The following is a 23,037-nucleotide window of genomic DNA, read 5'->3' as shown; positions in this document are numbered from 1 at the left end:
TTTAAGGTCGTGTAGCAGCACTAGGTGTTTTAAGGTCGTGTAGCAGCACTAGGTGCATTAAGGTAGTGTAGCAGCACTGGGTGCTTTAAGATAAGATAGCACCACTAGGTGTTTTAAGGTAGTGTATCAGCACTAGGTTCTTTAAGGTAGTGTAGCAACATTAGGTCCTTTATGGTAGTGTAGCAGCACTAGGTGCTTTATGGTAATATAGGAGCACTAGGTGCTTTACGATAGTGTAGCAAATCTAGGGGCATAACAGTAGTGTAGCAGCACTTGGTTCTATAAGGTAGCATAGCAGCACTAGGTGTTTTAACTTAGTGAAGCAGCACTAGGTGCTTTAAGGTCGTGTAGCAGCACTAGGTGTTTTAAGGTAGTGAAGCAGCACTAGGTGCTTTAAGGTCGTGTAGCAGCACTAGGTGCATTAAGGTAGTGTAGCAGCACTGGGTGCTTTAAGGTAAGATAGCACCACTGTGCTTTATCAGCAGCACTAGGTTCTTTAAGGTAGTGTAGCAGCATTAGGTCCTTTATGGTAGTGCAGCAGCACTAGGTGCTTTAAGGTAGTGTAGCAGCTAGGTTTAACATAGCAGCACTAGGTGTTTTAAGCAGCATAGCAGCACTAGGTGCTTTAGGTAGTGCAGCAGCACCAGGTGTTAAGGTAGTGTAGCAGCACTAGGTGCTTTAAGGTAGCATAGCAGCACAAGGTGTTTTAAGGTGCTGTAGCAGCACTAGGTGCTTTACAGCATAGCAGCACTAGGTGTTTTAAGGTAGTGTAGCAGCACCAGGTGCTTTAGTGCAGTAGCATAGGTGCTTTGGTGCATAGCAGCACTAGGTTTTGGTAGCATAGCAGCACTAGGTGCTTTGGTAGTGTAGCAGCACTAGGTGTTTTAAGGTGTTGTAGCAGCACTAGGTGCTTTATGGTAGCATAGCAGCACCAGGTGCTTATGGTAGTAGCAGCACTGGGTGTTTTAAGGTAGTGTAGCAGCACTAGGTGCATTTTAAGGTAGTGTAGCAGCACTAGGCATTAAGGCAGCTTAGGTGTTTTAAGGTAGTGTAGCACAAGGTGTTTTAAGGTAGTGTAGCAGCACTAGGTCCTTTTCGGTAGTGTAGCAGCACTAGGTGCTTAAGGTAGTGTAGCAGCTAGGTGCTTTAAGGCAGTGTAGCAGCACTAGGTGCTTTAAGGTAGCATAGCAGCACCAGGTGCTTTAAGGTAGCATGGCAACATTAGGTGCTTTACGGTAGCATAGCAGCACTAGGTGTTTTAAGGTAGTGTAGCAGCACTAGGTCCTTTTTGGTAGTGTAGCAGCTCTAGGTGCTTTAAGGTGCATAGCAGCACTAGGTGCTTTGGCAGCAGCACCAGGTGCTTTAAGGTAGCATGGCAGCATTAGGTGCTTTAAGGTAGTGTAGCAGCACTAGATGTTTTAAGGTAGCATAGCAGCACTAGGTTTTACAGTAGAGTAGCAGCACTAGGTGTTTATTGTAGTGTAGCAGCACAAGGTGCTTTAAGGTAGCATAGCAGCACTAGGTGTTTTAGGTGCAGTGTAGCAGCAGGTGCTTTCGGTAGTGTAGCAACAGGTGCTTTAGAGCAGCAGCAAGGTGCTTTAAGGTAGCAGCACTAGGTGCTTTAAGGTAGTGTAGCAGCACTAGGTGGTTTATGGTAGAGCAGCAGCATTAGGTGCTTTACGGTAGCATAGCAGCACTAGGTGTTTTAAGGTAGTGTAGCACTACTACATATTTTAAGGTAGTGTAGCAGCACTAGGTGCTTTAAGGTAGCATAGCAGCACTAGGTGCTTTAAGGTAGTGTAGCAGCACTAGGTGTTTTAAAGTAGCGTAGCAGCACTAGGTGCTTTAAGGTAGTGTAGCAGCACCAGTGCTTTAAGGTAGTGTAGCAGCACTAGGTGTTTTAAGGTAGCATATCAGCACTAGGTGCTTAAGGTGTAGCAGAACTAGGTGCTTTATGGTAGCATAGCAGCACTAGGCTTTATGGCAGCAGTTAAGCACCAGGTGTTTTAAGGCAGCAGCACCAGGTGCATTACAGTGTAGCAGCACTGGGTGCTTTAAGGTAGACAGCAGCACCAGGTGTTTTAAGGTAGTGTAGCAGCACTAGGTGCTTTAAGGTAGTGTAGCAGCATTAGTTGCTTTATGGTAGTGTAGCAGCACCAGGTGCTTTATGGTAGTGTAGCAACTCAGGTGCTTTAAGGTAGTGTAGCAGTACTAGGTGATTTAAGGTAGTACAATAGCACTAGGTGCTTTAAGATAGTATTGCACCACCAGGGGTTTTAAGGTAGCAGCACTAGGTGCTTTATGGTAGTGTAGCAGCACCAGGTGTTTAAGGTAGCAGCAGCAAGGTAACCAGGTGCTTTACAGCATAGCAGCACTAGGTGCTTTATGGTGCTTTAAGGTAGTAGCAGCACTAGGTGCTTAAAGTAGTGTAGCAGCACTAGGTGTTTTAAGGTAGCATAGCAGCACCAGGTGCTTTAAGGTAGTGTAGCAGCACTAGGTGCTTTAAGGTAGCATAGCAGCACCAGGTGCTTTAAGGTAGCATAGCAGCACTAGGTGTTTAAAGTAGTGTAGCAGCACTAGGTGCTTTAAGGTAGTGTAGCAGCAGCACTAGGTGTTTTAAGGTAGCATAGCAGCACTAGGTTTTTTAAGGTAGCATAGCAGCACTAGGTGCTTTAAGGTAGCATAGCAGCACTAGGATTTTAAGGTAGTGTAGCAGCACCAGGTGCTTTACAGGTAGCAGCACAAGGTGTTTTAAGGTAGTAGCAGCACTAGGTGCTTTAGGTAGTGTAGCAGCACCAGGTGCTTTAAGTAGCATAGCAGCACTAGGTGCTTTAAGGTAGCATGTAGCATAGCACTAGGTGCTTTAAGGTCGTGTAGCACCACTAGGTGTTTTAAGGCAGTGTAGCAGCACTAGGTGCATTAAGGTAGCATAGCAGCACTAGGTGTTTTAAGGTAGCGTAGCAGCACTATATCCTTTACAGTAGTGTAGCAGCACTACGTGCTTTACGGTAGTGTAACAGCACTAGGTTATTAATGGTAGTGTAGCAGCTCTTGGTGTGTAGCATCACTAGGTGCTTTACAGCAGCGATGCCAGGTGTTTTAAGTGCAGCAGCACTAGGTGCTTTATGGTAGTGTAGCAGCACTAGGTGCTTAATTGTAGTGTAGTAGTACTTGATGTTTTAAGGTAGCATAGCAGCACTTGGTGCTTTAAAGTAGTGTAGCAGCACTAGGTGCTTTAAGGTAGTGAGCAGCACTAGTTGCATTAAGGTAGCATAGCAGCACTAGGTGCTTTAAGGTAGTGTAGCAGCACTAGGTGTTTTAAAGTAGCGTAGCAGCACTAGGTGCTTTAAGGTAGTGTAGCAGCACTATGTTTTTAAGGTGGTGTAGCAGCACTAGGTGTTTTAAGGTAGCATAGCAGCACTAGTTGTTTTAAGGTAATTTAGCAGAACTAGGTCCTTTATGTTAGCATAGCAGCTCTAAGTGCTTTATGGCAGTGTAGCAGCACCAGGTGTTTTAAGGTAACATAACAGCACTAGGTGCATTAAGGTAGTGTAGCAGCACTGGGTGCTTTAAGGTAAGACAGCAGCGTTAAGTGTTTTAAGGTAGTGTAGCAACACAAGGTTCTTTAAGGTAGTGTAGCAGCATTAGTTCCTTTATGGTAGTGTAGCAGCACTAGGAGCTTTACGGTAGTGTAGCAGCTCAGGTGCTTTAAGGTAGCATAGTAGCACAAGGTGTTTTAAGCTACTGTACCATCACTAGGTGCTTTACGGTTTTGTTCCAGCACTTGGTGCTTTAAGGTAGTGTAGCAGCACTAGGTGCTTTAAAGTAGTGTAGCAGCTCTAGGTGATTTAAGATAGTTTAGCAGCAATAGGTGCATTAAGGTAGCGTAGCAGCACCAGGGGTTTTAAGGTAGCATAACAGCACTAGGTGCTTTGTAGTGTAGCAGCACTAGGTGCTTTAAGGCACTGTAGCAACACATGGTGTTTTAAGGTCGTGTAGCAGCACTAGGTGCTTTACGGTAGCAGAGCACCACTAGGTGTTTTAATGTAGCGTAGCAGCACTAGGTGCTTTAAGGAAGCATAGCAGCACTAGGTGCATTAAGGTAGCATAGCAGCACTAGGTGTTTTAAGGTAGCATAGCAGCACTAGATGCTTTAAAGTAGTTTAGCAGCACTAGTTGTTTTAAGGAAGCGAAGCAGCACTAGGTGTTTTAAGGTAGTGAAGCAGCAATAGATGCCTGCCGTGGTGGTGCAGTTGTCACATTGTCGCCACACAGCTGAGGTTCTCCCATTCGAATCTTAGCTGGAGCACCTTCGGTGTGGATTCTACATATCCTCCCTACAGTCGAGTGATGTTTGAAAGACATGCTTAAATGGGTGTGTCTTCATTGAAGGTTGGGTATCGGGCTGGCACCTTGGCACTGTAAAAATCTACTGCCACTTATTAGCGGACCATAGTTCCACTGTGGCGACCCCTAACTGGGAAAAGCTGAAAGAAGAAGAAGAAGAAGCAGCAATAGGTGTTTTAGGGTAGTGTAGCAGCACTAGCTGCTCTAAGGTAGTGTAGTAGCACTAGGTTTTTTAAGGTAGCATAGCAGCACTAGGTGCCTTAAGATAGCATAGCAGCACTAGATGTTTTAAGGTAGTCTAGCAGCACTAGGTGCTTTAAGGTAGCATAGCAGCACTAGATGTGTTAAGGTAGTGTAGCAGCAGTGGGTGCTTTAAGGTAAGATAGCAGCAATAGGTGCTTTAAGGTAGTGTAGCAGTATTAGGTCCTTTATGGTAGTGTAGCAGCACTAGATGCTTTACTGTAGTATAGCAGGACTAATTGCTTTACAGTTGTGTAGCAGCACTAGGTGCTTAACAGTAGTATAGCAGCAGTTGGTGCTTTAAGGTAGCATAGCAGCACTAGGTGCTTTACGCTAGTGTAGCAGCACTAGGTGCTTTACGGTAATGTAGCAGCACTAGGTGCTTTAAGGTAGTGTAGCAGTATTAGGTCCTTTATGTTAGTGTAGCAGCACTAGGTGCTTCATGGTTGTATAGCAGCACTTATTGCTTTACAGTAGTGCAGCAGCACTAGGTGCTTAAAAGTGGTGTAGCAGGACTTGGTGCTTTAAGGTAGCATAGCAGCACTGGGTGCTTTACAGTAGTGTAGCAGCACTAGGTGCTTTACGGTAATGTAGCAGCACTAGGTGCTTAAAGTAGTGTAGCAGCACTAGGTGTTTTAAGGTAGCATAGCAGCACTAGGTTTTACAGTAGAGTAGCAGCACTAGGTGTTTATTGTAGTGTAGCAGCACAAGGTGCTTTAAGGTAGTGTAGCAGCACTAGGTGCTTTATGGTAGTGTAGCAGCACTAGGTGCTTTAAGGTAGTGTAGCAGCACTAGGTGGTTTATGGTAGAGCAGCAGCATTTGGTGCTTTTCGGTAGCATAGCAGCTCTAGGTGCTTTACGGTAGTGTAGCAGCACTAGGTGCTATAAGGTAACATAGCAGCACTAGGTGTTTTTAGGAAGCGCAGCAACATTAGTTGCTTTATCGGTAGCATAGCAGCACTAGGTGCTTTACAGTAGTGTTGCAGCACTAGGTGCTTTACAGCAGTGTAGCGGCACTAGGTGTTTTAAGGTAGCATAGCAGCACTAGGTGCTCTATGGTAATGAAGCAGCACTAGGTGCTAAATGGTAGAGTAGCAGCACTTGTTGCTTTAAGGTAGCGTAGCAGCACTAGGTGGTTTACAGTAGTGTAGCAGCACTAGGTGCTTTACGGTAGTGTAGCAGCACTAGGTGCTTTACAGTAGCATAGTGGCACAAGGTTTTTAAGGTAGAATAGCAGCACTAGGTGGTATATGGTATTGTAGCAGTACTAGGTGCTTAACAGTAGTGTAGCTGTTCTTGGTGCTTTAAGGTAGTGTGGCAGCACTAGGTGCTTTAAGGTACCATAGTAGCACTAGGTGCTTTATGGTAGTGTAGCAGCACTTGGTGCTTCAAGGTAGTGCAGTGGCATTAGGTGCTTTACAGTAGCATAGCAGCACTATATGCTTTACAGTACATAGCAGCACTAAGTGTTTTAAGGTAGGATAGCAGCACTTGGTGCTTTAAGGTAGTGTATCAGCACTAGGTGCTTTAAAGTAGTGTAGCAGCACTAGGTGCTTTATGGTAGCATATCAGTACTAGGTTTTTTAACTATCATAGCAGCACTAGGTGCTTTAAGATCAAATAGCAGCACTAGGTGCTTTAAGGTAGCATAGTAGCACTAGGTACTTTAAGGTAGCGTAGCAGCACTAGGTGTTTTAAGGTAGCGTAGTAGCACTAGGTGCTTTAAGGTAGTGTAGCAGCACCAGGTGCTTTAAGGTAGTGTAGCAGCACTAATTGCATTAAGGTAGCATAACAGCACTAGGTGCTTTAAGGTAGTGTAGCAGCACTAGGTGCTTTAAGGTAGTGTAGCAGCACTAGGTGTTTTATGGCAGCGTAGCAGCTCTAGGTGCTTTAAGTTAGTGTAGCAGCACTAAGGGTTTTAAGGTAGTGTAGCAGCACTAGGTATTTTAAGTTAGCATAGCAGCACTATGTGTTTTTAAGTAGTGTAGCAGCACTAGGTCTTTTATGATAGCATAGCAGCTCTAAATGCCTTATGGTAGCATAGTAGCACCAGGTGTTTTAAGGTAGTGTAACAGCACTAGGTGCATTTAGGTTGTGTAGCAGCACTTGGTGCTTTAAGGTAAGATAGCAGCACTAAGTGTTTTAAGGTAGTCTAGCAACACTAGGTGCTTTAAAGTAGTTTAGCAGCATTAGGTCCTTTATGCTAGTGTAGCAGCACTAGGTGCTTTACGGTAGTGTAGCAGCACTAGGTGATTTATGGTAGCATAGCATCACTAGGTTTTTTAAGCTTATGTAGCAGCACTAGGTGCTTTAAGGCAGCATAGCAGCATTGGGTGCTTTATGGTAGCATAGCAGCACTAGCATTTTTAATGTAGCATAGCAGCACTAGCTGTTTTAATGTAGCATAGCAGCACTAGGTGCTTTAAGGTAGTGTTGCAGCATTAGGTGCTTTAAGGTAGTGTAGCAGCACTAGTTGCATTAAGTTAGCATAGCAGAACTAGGTGCTTTAAGTTACTGTAGCAGAACTAGGTGATTTAAAGTAGTGTAGCAGCACTCGGTGCTTTAAGGTAGTGTAGCAGCACTATGTTTTTAAGGTGGTGTAGCAGCACTAGGTGTTTTAAGGTAGCATAGCAGCACTAGTTGTTTTAAGGTAGTGTAGCAGAACTAGGTCCTTTATGTTAGCATAGCAGCTGTAGGTGCTTTATGGTAGCGTAGCAGCACCAGGTGTTTTAAGGTAGCGTAACAGCACTAGGTGCATTAAGGTAGTGTAGCAGCACTGGGTGCTTTAAGGTAAGATAGCAGCATTAAGTGTTTTAAGGTAGTGTAGCAGCTCAGGTGCTTTAAGGTAGTGTAGCAGTACTAGGTGATTTAAGGTAGTACAATAGCACTAGGTGCTTTAAGATAGTATAGCAGCACTAGGTGTTTTAAGGTAGCATAGCAGCACTAGGTGCTTTAAGGTAGCATAGCAGCACAAGGTGTTTTAAGGTAGTGTAGCAGCACTAGGTTATTTAAGGTAGTACAACAGCACTAGGTGCTTTAAGGTAGCATAGCAGCACAAGGTGTTTTAAGGTAGTGTAGCAGCACAGGGTGCATTAAGGTAGCATAGCAGCACTAGGTGCTTTAAGGTACTGTACCATCACTAGGTGCTTTACAGTTTTGTTCCAGCACTTGGTGCTTTAAGGTATTGTAGCAGCGCTAGGTGTTTTAAAGTAGTGTAGCAGCTCTAGGTGCTTTAAGGTAGTGTAGCAGCACTAGGTGCATTAAGGTAGTGTAGTAGCACTAAGGGTTTTAAGGTAGCATAACAGCACTATGTGCTTGGTAGTGTAGCAGCACATGGTGTTTTAAGGTCATGTAGCAGCACTAGGTGCTTAACGGTAGCATAGCACCACTAGGTGTTTTAATGTAGCATAGCAGCACTAGGTCCTTTAAAGAATCATAGCAGCACTAGATGCTTTAAAGTAGTGTAGAAGCACTAGTTGTTTTACGGAAGCGAAGCAGCAGTAGGTGCTTTAAGGTAGTGTATCAGATCTAGGTGCTTTAAGGTAGCATAGTAGCACTAGGTTTTTTAAGGTAGTGTAGCAGCAATAGATGCCATGGTAGTGCAGTGTTAGCATTGTTGCCTCACAGCAAGAGGTTCTACCATTCGAATCTCAGTTGGAGCACCTTCTGTGTGGAGTCTGCATGTCCTCCTTGCAGTCGAGTGACGTTCAAAAGACATGCGTTAATGGGCATGCCTTCGTTGAAGACTGGGCATCAGGCTGGCACCTCGGCACTGTAGAAATCTACTGCCAATCATTAGCGAACCAGAGTTCCGCTGTGGCAACCCCTAACTGGGAAAAGCTGAAAAAGAAGAAGAAGCAGCAATAGGTGTTTTAAGGTAGCGTAGTAACACTATTTGCTTTAAGGTAGTGTAGCAGCACTTGGGTTTTTAAAGTAGCATAGCAGAACTAGATGCCTTAAGGTAGCAAAGCAGTACTAGATGATTTAAGGTAGTCTAGCAGCACTAGGTGCTTTAAGGTAGCATAGCAGTACTAGGTGTTTTAAGGTAGTGTAGCAGCACTAGGTGATTTAAGGTAGTGTAGAAGCACTAGGTGCTTTATGGTAGCGTAGCAACACTAGGTGTTTTAAGGTAGCATAACAGCACTAGGTGCATTAAGGTAGTGTAGCAGCACGGGGTGATTTAAGCTAAGATAGCAGCACTAGGTTCTTTAAGGTAGTGTAGCAGTATTAGGTCCTTTATGGTAGTGTAGCAGCAATAGGTGCTTTATGGAAGTATAGCAGCACTAATTGCTTTCCAGTAGTGTAGCAGCACTTCGTGCTTTATGGAAGCATAGCAGCAATAGGTGTTTTACGCTAGTATAGCAGCACTAGGTGCTTTACGGTAATGTAGCACCACTAGGTGCTTTAAGGTAGTGTAGCAGTATTAGGTCCTTTATGGTAGTGTAGCAGCACTAGGTGCTTTATGGTAGTATAGCAGCACTAATTGCTTTACAGTAGTGTAGCAGCACTAGGTGCTTAACAGTAGTGTAGCAGCACTAGGTGCTTTACGGTAGTGTAGCAGCACTAGGTGCTTTACGGTAATGTAGCAGCACTAGGTGCTTACAGTAGTGTAGCGGCACTAGGTGCTTTAAGGTAGCATAGCAGCACTTGGTTTTTCAGTAGAGTAGCAGCACTAGGTGCTTTATTGTAGTGTAGCAGCACGAGGTGCATTAAGGTAGTGTAGCAGCACTGGGTGCTTTATGCTACTGTAGCAGCACTAGGTGCTTTAAGGTAGTGTAGCAGCACTAGGTGCTTTACAGTAGAGTTGCAGCACTAGGTGCTTTATGGTAGAGCAGCAGCATTAGGTGCTTTATGGTAGCATAGCAGCACTAGGTGCTTTACGGTAGTGTTGCAGCACTAGGCGCTTTATGGTAGAGTTGCAGCACTAGGTGCTTTATGGTAGAGCAGCAGCATTAGGTGCTTTACGGTAGAGTTGCAGCACTAGGTGCTTTATGGTAGAGCAGCAGCATTAGGTGCTTTACGGTAGCATAGCGGCACTAACTGCTTTAAGGTAGCATAGCAGCACTAGGTTTTTCAGTAGAGTAGCAGCACTAGGTGCTTTATTGTAGTGTAGCAGCACAAGGTGCTTTAAGGTAGTATAGCAGCACTAGGTGCTTTAAGGTAGTGTAGCAGCACTAGATGTTTTAAGGTAGTGTAGCAGCACTAGGTGCTTTAAGGTAGCATAGCATCACTAGGTGTTTTTAGGAAGCGCAGCAGCATTAGGTGCTTTACGGTAGCATAGCAGCACTAGGTGCTTCATGGTAATGTAACAGCACTAGGTGTTAAATGGTAGTGTAGCAGCACTTGTTGCTTTAAGGTAGCGTAGCAGCACTAGGTGGTTTACAGTAGTGTAGCAGCACTAGGTGCTTTACGGTAGTGTAGCAGCACTAGGTGCTTTAATGTAGCATAGTGGCACTAGGTTTTTTAAGGTAGAATAGCAGCACTAGGTGCAATACGTTAGTGTAACAGCAATAGGTGCTTAACTGAACTGTAGCTGTTCTTGGTGCTTTAAGGCAGTGTAGCAGCACTGGGTGCTTTAGGGTACCGTAGCAGCACTAGGTGCTTTATGGTAGAGCAGCAGCAGCACTAGGTCTTTTATGGCAGTGTAGCAGCACTTGGTTGTTCAAGGTAGTGCAGCGGCATTAGGTGCTTTACAGTAGCATAGCAGCACTAGGTGTTTTAAGGTAGCATAGCAGCACAAGGTGCTTTATGATAGTGTAGCAGTACTTGTTGCTTTAGGATAGTGTAGCAGCACTAGGTGCTTTACAGTAGTATTTCAGCATTAGGTGCTTTAAGGTTGTGTTGCAGCACTAGTTCTTTACAGTGCCATAGCAGCACTAGGTGCTTTATGGTAGAGCAGCAGCACTAGGTGCTTCAGGGTAGTGCAGTGGCACTTGGTGCTTTACAGTAGCATAGCAGCACTAGGTTCTTTAGGGTAGCATAGTAGCACTAGGTGTTTTAAGGTAGTGTAGCAGCACTGGGTGCTTTAAGGTAGTGTTGCTGCACTAGGTGTTTTATGGTAGCATAGCAGCACTAGGTGCTTTAAGCTAATGTAGCAGCACTAGGTGGTTTAAGGTAGCATAGCAGTACTTGGTGCTTTAAGATAGTGTGGCAGCACTAGATGTTTTAAGGTAGCATAGCAGCACTATGTGCTTTAAGGTAGTGTAGCTGCACTAGGTGCTTTAAAGTAGCATAGCAGCACTAGTTGTTTTAAGGGAGCATAGCAGCACTAGGTGCTTTAAGGTAGTGTAGCAGCACTAGCTGCTTTAAAGTAGCATAGCAGCACTGGGTGTTTTAAGGTAATGTAGCAGCACTAGGTGCTTTACAGTAGAGTTGCAGCACTAAGTGCTTTATGGTAGAGCAGCAGCATTAGGTGCTTTACGGTAGCATAGCAGCACTAGGTGCTCTACGGTAGTGTTGCAGCACTAGGTGCTTTATGGTAGAGCAGCAGCATTAGGTGCTTTAAGGTAGCATAGCAACACTAGGTTCTTCAGTAGAATAGCAGCACTAGATGCTTTATTGTAGTGTAGCAACACAAGATGCTTTAAGGTAGTGTAGCAGCCCTAAGTTCTTTGTTAGTGTAGCAGCACTAGGTGTTTTAAGGTAGCATAGCAGCACTAGGTGCTTTAAGGTAGTGTAGCAGCACTAGGTCCTTTAAGGTAGCATAGCAGCACTAGGTGTTTTTAGGAAGTGCAGCAGCATTAGGTGCTTTACGGTAGCATAGCAGCACCAGGTGCTTTACGGTAATGTGGCAGCACAAGGTGCTTTACAGTAATGTAGCAGCAGTAGGTGTTTTCAGGTAGCATAGCAGCACTACTTGCTTTATGGTAATGTAACAGCACTAGGTGTTAAACGGTAGTGTAGCAGCACTTGTTGCTTTAAGGTAGCGTAGCAGCACTAGGTGGTTTACAGTAGTGTAGCAACATTAGGTGCTTTACGGTAGCATAGTAGCACTAGGTGTTTTAAGGTAGTGTAGCAGCACTAGGTGCTTTAAGGTAGTGTTGCTGCACTAGGTGCTTTAAGGTAGTGTAGCCACACTAGGTGCTTTACGGTAGCATAGCAGCACTAGATGTTTTATGGTAGCATAGCAGCACTAGGTGTTTTAAGCTAATGTAGCAGCACTAGGTGGTTTAAGGTAGCATAGCAGCACTAGATGATTTAAGGTAGTCTAGCAGCACTAGGTGCTTTAAGGTAGCATAGCAGCACTAGGTGTTTTAAGGTAGTGTAGCAGCACTAGGTGATTTAAGGTAGTGTAGAAGCACTAGGTGCTTTCTGGTAGCGTAGTAACACTAGGTGTTTTAGGGTAGCATAACAACACTAGGTGCATTAAGGTAGTGTAGCAGCACTGGGTGCTTTATGCTAAGATTGCAGCACTAGGTTCTTTAAGGTAGTGCAGCAGTATTAGGTCCTTTATGGTAGTGTAGCAGCAATAGGTGCTTTATGGAAGTATAGCAGCACTAATTGCTTTCCAGTAGTGTAGCAGCACTTGGTGCTTTACGGTAGCATAGCAGCAATAGGTGTTTTACGCTAGTGTAGCAGCACTAGGTGCTTTATGGTAATGTAGCACCACTAGGTGCTTTAAGGTAGTGTGGCAGTATTAGGTCCTTTATGGTAGTGTAGCAGCACTAGGTGCTTTACAGTAGTATAGCAGCACTAATTGCTTTACAGTAGTGTAGCAGCACTAGGTGCTTAACAGTAGTGTAGCAGCACTAGGTGCTTAACAGTAGTGTAGCAGCCCTAGGTGCTTAGTAGTGTAGCAGCACTTGGTGCTTTAAGGTAGCATAGCAGCACTAGGTGCTTTACGGTAGTGTAGCAGCACTAGGTGCTTTATGGTAATGTAGCAGCACTAGTTGCTTACAGTAGTGTAGCGGCACTAGGTGCTTTAAGGTAGCATAGCACCACTAGGTTTTTCAGTAGAGTAGCAGCACTAGGTGCTTTATTGTAGTGTAGCAGCACAAGGTGCTTTAAGGTAGTGTAGCAGCACTAGGTGCTTTATGCTACTGTAGCAGCACTAGGTGCTTTAATGTAGTGTAGCAGCACTAGGTGCTTTACAGTAGAGTTGCAGCACTAGGTGCTTTATGGTAGAGCAGCAGCATTAGGTGCTTTACGATAGCATAGCAGCACTAGGTGCTCTACGGTAGTGTTGCAACACTAGGTGCTTTATGGTAGAGCAGCAGCATTAGGTGCTTTAAGGTAGCATAGCAGCACTAAGTTGTTCAGTTGAGTAGCAGCACTAGGTGCTTTATTGTAGTGTAGCAGTACAAGATGCTTTAAGATAGTGTAGCAGCACTAGGTGCTTTAAGGTAGTGTAGCAGCACTAGATGTTTTAAAGTAGTGTAGCAGCACTAGGTGCTTTAAGGTAGCATAGCAGCACTAGGTGTTTTTAGGAAGCGCAGCAGCATTAGGTGTTTTACGGTAGCATAGCAGCACTAGGTGCTTTACGGTAATGTAGCAGCACAAGGTGCTTTACAGTAGTGTAGCAGCACTAGGTGTTTTAAGGTAGCATAGCAGCACTAGGTGCTTTATGGTAATGTAACAACACTAGGTGTTAAACGGTACTGTAGCAGCACTTGTTGCTTTAAGGCAGCGTAGCAGCACTAGGTGGTTTACAGTAGTGTAGCAGCACTAGGTGCTTTACGGTAGTGTAGCAGCACTAGGTGCTTTAATCTAGCATAGTGGCACTAGGCTTTTTAAGGTAGAATAGCAGCACTAGGTGCTATATGGTAGTGTAGCAGCACTAGGTGCTTAACTGTACTGTATCTGTTCTTGGTGCTTTAAGGTAATGTAGCAGCACTAGGTGCTTTGGGGTACCTTATCAGCAGTAGGTGCTTTATGGTAGAGCAGCAGCACTAGGTCTTTTATGGTAGTGTAGCAGCACTTGGTTGTTCAAGGTAGTGCAGTGGCATTAGGTGCTTTACAGTAGCATAGCAGCACTAGGTGTTTTAAGGTAGCATATAGCACCACAAGGTGCTTTACAGTAGTGTAGCAGTACTTGGTGCTTTAAGATAGTGTAGCAGCACTAGGTGCTTTACAGTAGCATTTCAGCACTAGGTGCTTTAAGGTTGTGTTGCAGCACTGGTTCTTTACAGTACCGTAGCAGCACTAGGTGCTTTATGGTAGAGCAGCAGCACTAGGTGCTTCAAGGTAGTGCAGCGGCACTTGGTGCTTTACAGTAGCATAGCAGCACTAGGTTCTTTACGGTAGCATAGTAGCACTCAGTGTTTTAAGGTAGTGTAGCAGCACTAGGTGCTTTAAGATAGTGTTGCTGCACTAGGTGCTTTAAGGTAGTGTAGCCGCACTAGGTGCTTTATGGTAGCATAGCAGCACTAGGTGTTTTATGGTAGCATAGCAGCACTAGGTGTTTTAAGCTAATGTAGCAGTACTAGGTGGTTTAAGGTAGCATAGCAGTACTTGGTGCTTTAAGGTAGTGTAGCTGCACTAGGTGCTTTAAGGTAGTGTAGCTGCACTAAGTGTTTTAAGGTAGTGTAGCAGCACTAGCTGCTTTAAGGTAGCATATCAGCGCTAGTTGTTTTAAGGGAGCATAGCAGCACTAGGTGCTTTAAGGTAGTGTAGCAGCACTAGCTGCTTTAAAGTAGCATAGCAGCACTGGGTGTTTTAGGGTAGTGTAGCAGCACTAGGTGCTTTACAGTAGAGTTGCAGCACTAAGTGCTTTATGGTAGTGCAGCAGCATTAGGTGCTTTAAGGTAGCATAGCAGCACTAGGTTGTTCAGTAGAGTAGCAGCACTAGATGCTTTATTGTAGTGTAGCAGCACAAGGTGCTTTAAGGTAGTGTAGCAGCACTAGGTTCTTTATGTTAGCGTAGCAGCACTAGGTGTTTTAAGGTAGCGTAGCAGCACTAGGTGCGTTAAGGTAGTGTAGCAGCACTAGATGTTTTAAGGTAGTGTAGCAGCACTAGGTCCTTTAAGGTAGCATAGCAGCACTAGGTGTTTTTAGGAAGCGCAGCAGCATTAGATGCTTTACGGTAGCATAGCAGCACTAGGTCCTTTACGGTAATGTGGCAGCACAAGGTGCTTTACAGTAGTGTAGCAGCAGTAGGTGTTTTAAGGTAGCATAGCAGCACTAGGTGCTTTCTGGTAATGTAACAGCACTAGGTGTTAAACGGTAGTGTAGCAGCACTTGTTGCTTTAAGGTAGCATAGCATCACTAGGTGGTTTACAGTAGTGTAGCAGCACTAGGTGCTTTATGGTAGCATAGTAGCACTAGGTGTTTTAAGGTAGTGTAGCAGCACTAGGTGCTTTAAGGTAGTGTTGCTGCACTAGGTGCTTTAAGGTAGTGTAGCCGCACTAGGTGCTTTACAGTAGCATAGCAGCACTAGGTATTTTATGGTAGCATAGCAGCACTAGGTGTTTTAAGCTAATGTAGCAGCACTAGGTGGTTTAAGGTAGAATAGCTGTACTTGGTGCTTTCAGTTAGTGTAGCAGCACTAGGTGTTTTAAGGTAGCATGGCAGCACTAGGTGCTTTAAGGTAGTGTAGCTGCACTAGGTGCTTTAAGGTAGTGTAGCTGCACTAGGTGTTTTAAGGTAGTGTAGCAGCACTAGCTGCTTTAAGGTAGCATAGCAGTGCTAGCTGTTTTAAGGGAGCATAGCAGCACTAGGTGCTTTAAGGTATTGTAGCAGCACTAGCTGCTTTAAAGTAGCATAGCAGCACTAGGTGTTTTAAGGTAGTGTAGCAGCAGCATTAGGTGCTTTCCGGGTAGCATAGCAGCACTAGGTGCTTTACGGTAGTGTTGCAGCACTTGGTGCTTTATGGTAGAACAGCAACATTAGGTGCTTTAAGGTAGCATAGCAGCACTAGGTTGTTCAGTAGAGTAGCAGCACGAGGTGCTTTATTGTAGTGTAGCAGCAAAAGGTGCTTTAAGGTAGTGTAGCAGCACTAAGTTCTTTATGCTAGCATAGCAGCACTAGGTGTTTTAAGGTAGCCTAGCAGCACTAGGTGCTTTAAGGTAGTCTACCAGCACTAGATGTTTTAAGGTAGTGTAGCAGCACTAGGTCCTTTAAGGTAGCATAGCAGCACTAGGTGTTTTTAGGAAGCGCCGCAGCATTAGTTGCTTTATGGTAGCATAGCAGCACTAGGTGCTTTACGGTAATGTAGCAGCACAAGGTGCTTTACAGTAGTGTAGCAGCAGTAGGTGTTTTAAGGTAGCATTGCAGCACTAGGTGCTTTATGGTAATGTAACAGCACTAGGTGTTAAACGTTAGTGTAGCAGCACTTGTTGCTTTAAGGTAGCGTAGCAGCACTAGGTGGTTTACAGTAGTGTAGCAGCACTAGGTGCTTTACGGTAGTGTAGCATCAATAGGTGCTTTACAGTAGTGTAGTGGCACTAGGTTTTTTAAGGTAGAATAGCAGCACTAGGTTCTATATGCTAGTGTAGCAGCACTAGGTGCTTAACGGTAGTGTAGACGCTCTTGGTGCTTTAAGGTAGTGTAGCAGCACTAGGTGCTTTAGGGTACTGTAGCAGCACTAGGTGCTTTATAATAGAGCAGCAGCACTAGGTCTTTTATGGTAGTGTAGCAGCACTTGGTTGTTCGAGGTAGTGCAGCGGCATTAGGTGCTTTATAGTAGCATAGCAGCAATAGGTGTTTTAAGGTAGCATAGCAGCACTAGGTGCTTTATGGTAGTGTAGCAGTACTTGGTGCTTTAAGATAGTGTAGCAGCACTAGGTGCTTTACAGTAGCATTTCAGCACTAGGTGCCTTAAGGTTGTGTTGCAGCACTAGTTCTTTACAGTACCATAGCAGCACTAGGTGCTTTATGGTAGAGCAGCAGCACTAGGTGCTTCAAGGTAGTGCAGCCGCACTAGGTGCATTACAGTAGCATAGCAGCACTGGGTGCTTTACAGTAGCATAGCAGCACTAGGTGTTTTAAGATAGTGTAGCAGCACTAGGTGCTTTAAGGTAGTGTTGCTGCACTAGGTGCTTTAAGGTAGTGTAGCCGCACTAGGTGATTTACGGTAGCATAGCAGCACTAGGTGTTTTATGGTAGCATAGCAGCACTAGGTGTTTTAAGCTAATGGTGCAGCACTAGGTGGTTTGAGGTAGCATAGCAGTACTTGGTGCTATAAGGTAGTGTAGCAGCACTAGGTGTTTTAAGGTAGCATAGCAGCACTAGGTGCTTTAAGGTAGTGTAGCTGCACTAGGTGTTTTAAGGTAGTGTAGCAGCACTAGTTGCTTTAAGGTAGCATAGCAGCACTAGTTGTTTTAAGAGAGCATAGCAGCACTAGGTGCTTTAAGATAGTGTAGCAGCACTAGGTGCTTTAAGGTAGTGTAGCTGCACTAAGTGTTTTAAGGCAGTGTAGCTGCACTAGGTGTTTTAAGCTAATGGTGCAGCACTAGGTGGTTTGAGGTAGCATAGCAGTACTTGGTGCTATAAGGTAGTGTAGCAGCACTAGGTGTTTTAAGGTAGCATAGCAGCACTAGGTGCTATAAGGTAGTGTAGCTGCACTAGGTGTTTTAAGGTAGTGTAGCAGCACTAGCTGCTTTAAAGTAGCATAGCAGCACTAGGTGTTTTAAGGGAGCATAGCAGCACTAGGTGCTTTAAGGTAGTGTAGCAGCACTAGTTGCTTTAAGTTAGCATAGCAGCACTAGTTGTTTTAAGGGAGCATAGCAGCACTAGGTGCTTTAAGGTAGTGTAGCAGCACTAGCTGATTTAAAGTAGCATAGCAGCACTAGGTGCTTTAAGGTAGTGTACCAGCACTAGGTGCTTTATGGTAGTGTATCAGCACTAGGTGCTTTAAGGTAGTATACAAGCACTAGGTGCTTTAAGGTAGCGTAACAGCCCTACGTGTTTTAAGGTAGTGTAGTAGCACTAGGTCCTTTATGGTAGCATAGCAGCTCTAGGTGCTTTATGGTAGCGTAGCAGCATCAGTTGTTTTAAGGTAGCATAACAGCACTAGGTGCGTTAAGGTAGTGTAGCAGCACTGGGTGCTTTAAGGTAAGATAGTAGCACTAAGTTTTTTAAGGTAGTGTAGCAACACTAGGTGCTTTAAGGTAGTGTAGCAGCATTAGGTCCTTTTTGGTAGTGTAGCAGCTTTATGTGCTTTAAGGTAGTGTAGCAGCACTAGTTAATTTAAGGTGGTGTAACAGCACTAGGTTCTTTACAGTAGTATAGCAGCACTAGGTGTTTTAAGGTAGCGTAGCAGCTCTAGGTGCTTTAAGGTAGCATAGCAGCACTAGGTGCTTTAAGGTAGTGTACCAGCACTAGGTGCTTTACGGTAGTGTATCAGCACTATGTGCTTTAAGGTAGTATACAAGCACTAGGTGCTTTAAGGTAGTTTAGCAGCCCTAGCTGCTTTGAGGTTCCATAGCAGCACTAGGGATTTTTAGGTAGCATAGCAGCACTAGGTTATTTTAAGTAGTGTAGCAGCACTAGGTGTTTTAAGGTAGTGTAGCAGCACTAGGTGCTTTTAGGTAGCCTAGCAGCACTAGGTGTTTTCAGGTACCGAAGCAGCATTAGGTGCTTTAAGGTAGCATAGTAGCACTAGGTGCTTTAAGGTAGTGTCGCAGCAATAGGTATTTTAAGGTAGCATAGCATCACTAGGTGCGTTAAGGTAGCATAGCAGTACTTGGTGCTTTAAGGTAGTGTAGCTGCACTAGGTGCTTTATGGTAGTGTAGCTGCACTAGGTGTTTTACGGTAGTGTAGCAGCACTAGCTGCTTTAAGGTAGCATAGCAGCACTAGTTGTTTTAAGGTAGTGTAGCAGCATTGGGTGCTTTAAGGTAAGATAGCATCACTAGGTAATTTAAGTGGTGTAGCAACACTAGGTGCTTTAACATAGTGTAGCAACATTAGGTCCTTTATGGTAGTGTAGTAGCACTAGGTACGATACGGTAGTATAGCAGCACTAGGTACTTTAGGGTAGTGTAGCAGCACTAGGTGCTTTATGGTAGTGTAGCAGCTCTAGGTGCTTTTAGGTAGTGTAGCAGTACAAGGTGCTTTAAGGTAGTGTAGCAGCACTAGGTGCTTTACAGTAGTGTAACAACACTAGGTGCTTTAAGTTAGTGTAGCAGCACTAGGTGCTTTATGGTTGTGTAGCAACTGCCTCATACTTCATCAAAACTCCTTATTGATACCTCACAATGATTCAATAAATGATTCATTATGTGTGGAGCAAGTAGTTATTGAACTCGGGTGGTACCATCTTACCTCAGGTCATATGGTGCAAGTGCAACAGACACACACACATACACACACACACGCACAAACGCACACATGCACACACGCACACATGTACACACACACACACACACACACACACACACACACACACACACACACACACACACACTCACACAACCAGTATCTCCACTACACCAGCATATGGTGAAGTTGTTAAGAGAACAATTTCTAATCCTGTCGAAGTAAGGACTTGAGTGTGGCCAACTTGTCCTGGTAGTTATCAGTCAAAGAGACAAAGATGTATATCACAGAGAATATCACTTCTTTGGAACTGCTTTCTTGCCCACATAAAGTAAAGTACTTTTCATACTCCAGTGTAAGTAGGGCAAATAGATGGGAAACTACAAATTCACCTTTGGTTTAGCACCCTTTTCCCCTATGAAAAGGAGTAATGTGTAACTGTATTGCCTGGTTCTGTGTTGTTCATACTTAATTCACTAAGGCTAATATTACATGGAAATGCACTCCTGGACTTCTAAAGATCCTCATGAATCAATAACTTAATATGTACATATATACCTATGAATGAATGAACCTACTGTAACAAGTAAAAAATCTCAGCCATTAATTACATCAGCACAGCCACTTTCACACCATGTGCTGAGATAGCCAGTGCAAATTACTTTAATAATCACAAGACAGAAAGCTTCAAACCCTTAATTCCAAATGAGACTGCATTCACCCACTGTAATATTTTAGTAATAGGTGAGTCTAGATGTAACCCTCCCCAAAACTGAATAAGAACAGGGTGATAGTTAGACATCTTTATGGAGCCAGAATCAAGAATGTAACAAGGGCTCTTAGATCTCTCCATCTTAGAAAATATAGATATGACCTGGTAGTGGTCAAAATGGGGTTAATGACTTTAGGAGTTTTATCCATAGAGTTATGCACAAGCATATGATTTATATTATTATATATATGTCTGAGGCAGAAAAGACACCAGTCTTGTCTAGCATGCCATCACCCAGAATGATTCTAAGATACAAAGAAGAGGTAATCAGCTTTAATAATTGGCTATGTAACTGGTGTTGAGCCAGGAGAATATAAATTGTGCCAACTCGGGCTGAGAAAGCTGGCAACCTTCTCACATGGACAGGGATGTCTGTACATCTGTTCCCATTGTTTTCTCTTAATGACTAAAGCCTTTGCTGCCACACAGCTCCATTTCTTGGGCAGAGTCCATCTACAGCACATAGCAATGTAATAAAGTCTAATCTGGAACACATTAATGTGTTTTTATTCATTGACAGGAGTCTTAAAAATGTCCAAAATTGCTGCCCTCCTTCAACTTTGAACATACCCACATATACATCTATTTACAAAAATGTTTGTAAAGCTATGAAAACATTCCCTTTGCTCTGGCAATTAGTACTTATTATGTCTTTGAACCTATAATGATTGTAGAGGGGAATCAGTATTTGTCAAGAATTTCATCTCCTCATGACTGTTTCACTGGGACCCCAAATGTGAACTATTAGATGTCCAAATTATGCTAAATTACCACCTGATATGTGCTGTAGAACACATTCAATGTACCCTTCTGACCACACCTTTAGCTGAAATCCCTATATATCTCAGTATTTCTACTGGAAGACATGAATCTCAGCACTTCTACTGGGGGACATGAACTACCAGTAAACTGTCAGACCTAAACTGCCAATGTTCATAGGTTCATAGGTTGGTACTAGGCTATCAGCCCTAGGGCCTATACAAACCTAGCCATAACAATTCCCTGGCTATTTCTTCCCACATTATTTACTTTCCTGGACCCCTGTCTAGCAGGGCGACTGACATGATCCCTGGGGTGAATTTCCTTTCTCCCATCCAATCGTCAAGGTTCCTCTTGAAGAGGTCCAAAGAGGCACTCTGCTTGACATGTATGGGCAATCTATTCCAGAGTCTGGGGAGTCTCTGGGTCAGGAACCTATCCTTCCAGCATGTTTTGTTTATTGTGATGACAAGGTTTAGATCCCTGGAGCGTGTAGCTCTGAGGGATTGGGATTTCTTTAAGTGTAGCATGTCCAACAGCTCTGGGTTTGACATGGCCTTGTATGTTAAGCAGAGATCGCCTCTGAGTAGATGATATGCGACAGAGTATAGCTGGAGTTTTTTAAGGCGGTCAGCGTAGGGCATCTGCTTTAGGCCTGTGATTCTTTTAGTGAGGTATTTCTGAGGCCTTTCCAGTTGTTGCAGATGTCTTGAGAGGTACATACCAAATGGGGCGTTGTATTCTATAATGGGTCTAATGAGGGATGAGTACAGTGGGACAATGACCTCCTTTTTTCTGGATGAAAAGCCCTTCGTGATGAGGTGTGCCACAGAGAAGGATTTCCTGACTGTTGTGGCGATGTGGTTATCGAAGGTGAGACCACTGTCCACCTGTGTCCCTAAGTCTCTTATTACACTTTCTGTGTTTAGTGTACTGCCACCTATATGGTAATTCATGGATACATGTTTATTCCCAAAGGGGATAACAATACATTTCTTGGCATTGAGCTTGAGCCCATGGCTCTGGCACCAAGCATCTGTTTCTGTAAGGCCCTTTTGTAGAGTATCCACATCATTTGGGGATTCAATAATGGCTCCCAGTTTGCAGTCATCTGCAAACTTTGTTAGCCAGAGTCCCTTAGTGTTGACCTGTACTTCAGAGAAGTAGATGCCAAACAAGAGCGGCCCCAGGACTGAACCCTGAGGTACTCCACTTGTCACTTGTCTGGAGCTGGATTTGGAGTCGGCTACTTTTACAGTGTGGGTTCTATCAGTAAGCCATTTAGCAACCCATTGGGTGACATAGGGATTAATGCCCAACTTAGTAAGTTTATCTATGATTCCAGAGTGGGGGATGGTGTCAAAGGCCTTGGCAAGGTCTAGATAGGCTGTGTGGACCACCTTACCCTTGTCCATGGCTCTGGAGACTGATTCAAAGAAGTCAATTAGGTTCAGGAGACAAGATCGGCCCTTCACAAACCCAAACTGGGTGGAGTCCAGTGTTTGAAGGTTGCCAATGTCTTTGTTTATAAGTTCCATGATAATACACTCCATGGCCTTGCAGATAAGGATTGTCAGACTGATGGGACGGTAGTTTCCGGGATCCAAGATTGGGATAACTGTAGCTCTGCGCCACTCAGTGGGCATGAAACCTGCAGTTCATATTGTAGTTCATTTAGTACACAGCCCGGGATGTCATCTGGTCCCATGGATGCTGTATTCTTGGCTTTAGAGAGTGCGTTTTGTACCTGTGTGGCCATTATTACTGGAATTTGGCAATCTTCTGGTATTGAGATGGGCCATTTAGGGGGTGAGAGGGGGGTGAAGTTGGCACTGAATCGATCTGCCAGGATATTGGCAATATCCTTCGGATCAGTATATTTAATGCCATTCTGTTTTAGCTCAGAACAGATCTGAGCATTGCCATTTAGATTCTTGACATAGTCATAGAATGCTTTGTGGTTGTCTTTGGAATCTTTGGCAATTTTATTTTCGTAACTAGCTTTGGAGGATTTTATGAGGCATCTCAGTTTCTTACCGAGGCTAGTAAGGGAGTTTTTTGCATCCTGGGATTTTCCTCTTTTCTGCAAAAGTTTCTTCCTTTTGTTGTAAAGTTTGTTTATGGCAGGGGACCACCAGATTGGCTTCCTTTTTGGATGAGAGCATTTTGGTTCTATTTGGGATGGCACGATTCATGCATGAGTGGATGTGCTCGTACAGTGCCTTAGTGTAGGATTCAGCAGTTGAACTTTCAGTTCCGTCTGCATGGGTGTCATGAAGTTTGTCACTTCTGACTTGAGTAGCATGAAGTTGGCTTTGGAGAAGTTTTTATGGTGGTTTCTTTACTGGGGGTGGGGTGGGATGTGGATGTTAAGGGTGATTAGCTTATGGTCAGACCTGACTAAAGAGGGGGTGACCATAGGTATGGAGCATTGATTTCCCATGTTGGTAATGACCAGGTCTAGGATATTGGAGCCCCTGGTGGGACTATGGATTAGTTGATCCAGGGCGTTGGAATTTATGAATTCCAAGAACCGCTGCGCAAAGGTGTTGGGACATGAGTAGTTTTCCCAGTTAATGGCAGGGTAGTTAAAATCACCCAGTATTAGGGTGTTTGGTTCTATCTTAATATTTTCCAGTATGTTTAGAAAGGTGTAGTGAGAATCTTGGGGTATGGTGGGGGATCTGTAGCAAGCTACAATTTGGATTGCAGTCTTACCTAGTG

The sequence above is a fragment of the Protopterus annectens genome, chromosome 12.part0 (assembly GCF_019279795.1).
Source record: "Protopterus annectens isolate FY-2018-M chromosome 12.part0, PAN1.0, whole genome shotgun sequence".
Lineage (NCBI taxonomy): Eukaryota > Metazoa > Chordata > Ceratodontiformes > Protopteridae > Protopterus > Protopterus annectens.
This window is presented reverse-complemented; position numbering follows the sequence as displayed.